Below are 6,701 nucleotides of genomic sequence, written 5' to 3'. Positions count from 1 at the left end.
AAGAAGTAAAACTATCACTGTTTGCAGATGATATGATACTATACGTCAAAAACCTGAAAAATTCACAGCAAAACTGCTAGAGCTAATAAATGATTACAGCAAAGTAGCAGGTTACAAGATCAACATTCAAAAATCTGTAGTGTTTCTATACATCGCAATGAACAGGCGGAGGGGGAATCAAGAAACAAATTCCATTTACAATTGCAACTAAAAGAATAAAATACTTAGGAATAAATTTAACTAAAGAGACAAAAGACCTATACAAAGAAAACTACAAAAAGCTGTTAAAAGAAATCACAGAAGACCTAAATAGATGGAAGCACATACTATGTTCATGGATTGGAAGGCTAAATATAGTTAAGATGTCAATTCTACCTAAATTGATTTATAGATTCAATGCAATACCAATCAAAATCCCAACAACTTATTTTTCAGAAATAGAAAAACCAATAAGCAAATTTATCTGGAAGGGCAGGGTACCCCGAATTGCTAAAAGCATCTTGAGGAAAAAAAACGAAGCTAGAGATCTCATGCTGCCTGACTTTAAGGCATATTATAAAGTCACAGTGGTCAAAACATCATGGTACTGGCATAAAGATAGATATATTGACCAATGGAATCAAATAGAGTGCTCAGATATAGACCCTCTCATCTATGGACATTTGATCTTTGATAAGGCAGTCAAGCCAACTCATTTGGGACAGAATTGTCTCTTCAATAAATGGTGTCTCGAGAACTGGATATCTATGTGCAAAAGAATGAAAAGGACCCGTATCTCACACCCTATACAAAAGTTAACTCAAAATGGATCAAAGATCTAAACATTAGGTTTAAGACCATAAAACAGTTAGAGGAAAATGTAGGGAGATATGAATCTTATAATTGGAGGTGGTTTTTTGGATCTTACACCTAAAGCAAGAGCACTGAAGAAGGAAATAAATAAATGGGAACTCCTCAAAATTAAACACTTTTGTGCATCAAAGAACTTCATCAAGAAAGTAAAAAGACAGCCTACACAATGGGAGAAAATATTTGGAAACTACATATCAGATAAAGGTCTAGTATCCAGAATTTATAAAGAGATCATTCAACTCAACAACAAAAAGACAGTCAATCCAATTACAAAATGGGAAAAAGACTTGAAGAGACACTTCTCAGAGGAGGAAATACAAATTGCCAAAAGGCACATGAAGAGATGCTCAATGTCCCTAGCCATTAGAGAAATGCAAATCAAAACCACAATGAGATATCATCTCACACCCACCAGAATGGCCATTATCAACAAAACAGAAAATGACAAGTGCTGGAGAGGATGTGGAGAAAGAGTCACACTTATTCACTGTCGGTGGGAATGTCAAATGGTGCAACTACTGTGGAAGGCAGTTTGGCAATTCCTCCAAAAGCTGAATATGGAATTGCCATATGACCCAGCAATACCATTGCTAGGTATCTACTCAGAGGACTTAAGGGCAAAGACACAAACAGACACTTGCACACCAATATTTATAGCAGCATTATTTACAATTGCAAAGAGATGGAAACAGCCAAAATGTCCATCAACAGACGAGTAGCTATACAAACTGTGGTATATACATATGATGGAATATTATGCAGCTCTAAGACAGAATACCCTTATGAAGTATGTAAGAACATGGATGGACCTTGAGAACATTATACTTAGTGATACTAGCCAAAAACTAAAGGATAAACACTGTATGGTCTCACTGATATGAACTGACATTAATGAGTAAACTTGGAATATGTCATTGGTAACAGAGAGCATCAGGAGATAGAGATAGGGTAAGATAGTGGGTAATTGCAGCTGAAGGTATACAGACTGTGCAACAGGACTGGATACAAAAACTCAGAAATGAATAGCACAATACTAACTAACTGTAATGTAATTATGTTAAAATGCTGAATGAAGCTGCATGTGAGAATGATAGAGGAAGGAGGGCTGGGAACATAAATGAAATCAGAAAGAAAGAGAGATGTTAAAGATCAAGATGGTATAATGTAGGAATGCCTAGAGTGTATAATAATAGTGAAATGTACAATGTACAAATTTTAAAAATGTTTTGGCATGAGGAAGAACAAAGGAATGTCATTATTGCAGGGTGCTGAAAATAGATGATAATTAATACTTTAAAATGTCACCTTCTGTGTGAGACTAAAGCAAAAAATGTTTATTTGTTACAAAATTTAGATTTTGACTAGAGCATTTCCTAATATAACTCATGTAGATAGTTTGATTGAATGTCATAAGTACTTGGAATCTCAGGTACCACATGAGATTTTGTTGGTTTGTCCAGAGTGATCCCCCGATGAATCCCAGAATGATTTGATCAGTGACTGGAAAAGTATTTGCAAGCCCCCTTTGGGGAATGGTGAAATTGGGGAGAAATTCAACTTCCCCAAGTTGAATTCTTGATATTCTCACAAGCAGTGTGGACAACCAAAGCTATAGGCAGAGCCCCCAGTCTTGGGGATTGTTCACATGAAACTTAACCCCACAAAAGGTAGGTCAAGTCTACTTAAAATTTAGGCCTAAGAGTCACCCCCAAGAGAGCCTCTTTTGTTGCTCAGATGTGGCCTCTCTCTCCAGCCAATATGATAAGCAGTCTCACCACCCTCCCCCTCTCTGCGTGGCACATGACTCCCAGGGTGTGGACCTTCCTGGCAATGTGGGACAAAGATCTTGGAATGAGCTGAGACTCAGCATCAAAGGACTGAGAAAAACCCTAGATTGAGCTGAGAATTAACATCAAGAGACTGAGAGAACCTTCTCGACCAAAAGTGGGAAGAGTAAAATGAGGCAAAGTGTCAATGGCTGAGAGATTCCAAACAGAGTCAAGAGGTTATCCTGGAGGTTATTCTTACACATTAAGTAGATATCACCTTGTTGTTCAAGATGTAGTGGAGAGGGGCGGGCCGCGGTGGCTCAGCGGGCAAGAGTGCTTGCCTGCCATGCCGGAGGACCCCGGTTCGATTCCCGGCCCCAGCCCATGTAAAAAACAAACAAACAAACAAAATATAATAAAATAAGAAAATGTTTCCCTTTCTTCCTCCCTTCCTTCCTTCCATCCTTCCTTCCTTCTCTGTCTTTCTTTCCTTCCTTTCCTCCCTCTCTCTTTAAAAAAAAAAAAAAAAAAAAAAAAGATGTAGTGGAGAGGCTGGAGGGAACTGCCTGAAAATGTAGTGCTGTGTTCCAGTAGCCATGTTTCTTGATGATTATTGAACAATGATATAGCTTTCACAATGAGACTCTGTGAATGTGAAAACCTTATGTCTGATGCTCCTTTTAGCTACTATATCAACAGAAGAGTAGAACATATGGAATAAAAATAAATAATAGGGGGAACAAATGTTAAAATAAATTCAGTTTGAAATAGTGGTGAATGAAAGCAAGGGGTAAGGGGTATGGTACGTATAGGTTTTTTTCTCTATTATCATTTTATTTCTTTTTCTGTTGTCTTTTTATTTCTTTTACTAAATCGATGCAAATGTACTAAGAAATGATGAATATGCAACTATGTGATGATATTAAGAATTACTGATTATATATGTAGAATGGAATGATTTCTACATGTTTTGTTTGTTAATTTTTTTAATAAAAAAAAAGCAGGGTCTTCTCTGCCCAGTCTACTGAACTGACCATTACCTAAGACAACAGAGTTTCAAAGAGAAAGAATTTATTGCTACGCATGAAGTAGGAAATCAGAGGGCCTGATGGCCTCACAATCTGTCTCCCCTAACTGCAGTAACTTGGGTAGTCCTATAGTATCAAAACATGGGCAAATTTTAGGATGAGTACAGTGGCTTAAGATAATGAAATTAGAGATGATCTATCTGTTGAGCACGCACAGATTGATGGCATGCTTAGTCACAAGAATGTACATCAGAATATGGTGGCCTTAGTATGATAATGGCCATGATTTTAAGTATTATAATGAGATATAGATCATTTATAGGTTAAAGTTGAAGCTACTCTGCATGCCAGGGAGATCCATTTTGATTAGATCCTGCTTCATCTAGAAAGATAGTGTAGAAATGAGGATCTGTTAGTTTTGGACTGACAATTTCTTTCATTAGTAAACATCAGGGCAGTCTGTTGTGATTGTAAGACACTAAAGTTGAAAAACAGGGTTAGAAGATACAAGTGGGGCTGGTCACAAAGTTTTTACAATCATAAGATAAAGGTTGCATAGTTATATGATCATTATCAAAGACCAAGGCATTTGCCTTATGGTTCAGTAACTTCACAGTAACAACTCTAGGATTCAGATTTTGGTTTGCCATCTTAATATCACCTTGGCTTTTGCTAACTTCACCACCTGTGGGATCCATGGCTAAAAAACCTGACTTAGGCTAATTCAGTTAGTACATTCCATCCCCTTCCTGACAGCTTCATGGATGAGTACACTGAAGCTGGGAATATCAAAGCCAGTAAGAGTCAACATTTCAGAATGCTGTCTTTCTATGAGGTTAAATAGTTTCTCTTACTCTCTCACCTTCATAATAGAGAAAAGCAAATGGAAGCATGAAATTGCTGGGGAAGGGAGTAAAGCAATATATGGTGACATTGAGCTCCAAATCAAGCTATACCCGAAGCCAGGTGGCCCATGAACATCTTGTTTGTATGAGCCAATATAATTTATCTTTTATTAAACCACTTTGGGTCAGGTATTTCAGCAACCAAAGGCATCCCAGCTTGACACACTGTCTGTTTTCTCTGTAAGATTCATATCTGTCTCCCTGGCACCAACCTTGTGCCTGACACATGTTCTTGACATAAATTTTGCCTCCTTATGTTCTTTGCTGGCTTAGGGAACCAGATAAAAATAACCCCTATCTCCTGAAGTTACTATTTCTTATTGCCCTTAATTCAACATTTATTCCATTTCTGTGTTTTTCTCAGCCTTGGGGAGCTAACTAGCTCCTAAATGCTCCCTTTGTTTGAACTTGACCTGTGATTGGTCCAACCTGTGTGTTTTAGGTCCAAGACCTTAGATGCTTTCTCTTTCAAACATCATTCTTTCACTTCTAGCCTCAATGCTATGTTCATATCAAAACAAAAAGATAATGTTACCGAGCGTGGCCTTTGGAGTTAGGCAGCCTTAGGCTGGAATCCTGAACTACCAGGTAATACCTGTGGGACCTTGCACAATTCAATTGCCCAATGTGAAGTGAAGGAGATTGCATGTATCTCAGCCTGTGACAGTGGAGGGAAACTGGCACAGACCTCACATAATCACTGGTACACAGAAAGAATCCAATACATAGCTTTTATTACTTTATTAAGAAGAGAAATCATTGTTTCTTTATATATTGGATGCAAAAAACTTATGCTAGACATTTCAAATTCTGTACAGAATTTTTTTTGCTTTAAGAAGTGGGTGTTTTTAAACGTTAAAAATGATTTGAAAAAGGAAAGTCTGATCCATGTCAGCTTCATTGTATTCACTCACTCTAGGTCTTTATGACATTGAGGCTGATTAATGGGCTTAGGCATGTTAATTAATATTTAAGGCTCTTGTGTGAAATCATAGACTCTCAGATTCAAAATGTTTCCAAAAAATATAAGTAATGTAATAAATCTAACCCCCAACTATGTAGATTTAAGCATTGATGCTTTATGAAAACACCTAGAAAAGTTCGTTGTAGTGGACACACACATTTAATCACATTTATTTATCTTTCCCCTCTCATCCTCTACTTTCCTCTGTTAAATAAAATAAAATGGTCACCCACATAGGGTGTTGCTGTGAATGCCCCATTCTGAGAAAGGATTTCCAGAATTAAAAAACAATTAACCACAGGGGCCTTCTGAGAAAATGGAATGAACCCTACAGGACTGTGACTAAGCATACCTTGTGACAGGACTGTTTCAGTCCAGTAGAGATATTTCCAGAATGGACAAGCATACCATACTAATCAATGTATATCTGTCCCCACTTTGTAAGGACAAATTCCTCCCCCACCCCCATGCAATAAGAAACTTAATGCCAGGTAGTCATTTCCACCCCACCCGCACCCCTAACTTGGAAATTCCCTAAATGCCTTTATAAACAGCTGTAACCAGATGGCTATTGAGACTGACACTCTGGCTCTCTTGTTTGAGGTTTCCCCACTTGTGAAAAGTTTTTTTCTCTCACTGGGCAGCCAAAGGCAAAGTGGCTTTGGAAGGGCAAAGGTTCTCCCAAACTCATTTAATGCTTTAATTTATATGTGGTAATTATTTCTTTTGACACTTTTTTCTTCATTTCTGCATAGGATTCTAGGAAGCAGATCTAGCACCTAAGAGGTATCAATAAATATTGGATAAATTGTCTTGCACTGTAAGGAATTTCAAGCAATATTGCTAAAATTTAAGTAACACTCACCACACTAGATTCTAGCAAAAATCAACTCTCAAAAATACTTTCCTGGTAGTAAGGTCATCAGTATTTGTGATCTGGACCTCTTGTACATTTGCTTTTAAGAGTAATAAATCTTTAAAGTTACCAAATCTCTCAGCTGACATGCATTAAAGGCATTTAATGTCTAGTACTTGCAATGCAAACTGGATTTATCCCAAGGTATATAGGAAAGGGTACAATATCAGACATATGCAGGTAACCAGACAAGGAATTGTTTGGAGAGAAGACGGCAGGGACTGTATAAAGGAGAGGAACATATTCTCTCCCAGAAAGGGATCTCCA

This window comes from Tamandua tetradactyla, chromosome 6 (genome assembly GCF_023851605.1).
Source record: "Tamandua tetradactyla isolate mTamTet1 chromosome 6, mTamTet1.pri, whole genome shotgun sequence".
NCBI lineage: Eukaryota > Metazoa > Chordata > Mammalia > Pilosa > Myrmecophagidae > Tamandua > Tamandua tetradactyla.
The sequence above is the reverse complement of the archived record's forward strand: the minus strand, read 5'-3'. Positions refer to the sequence as shown.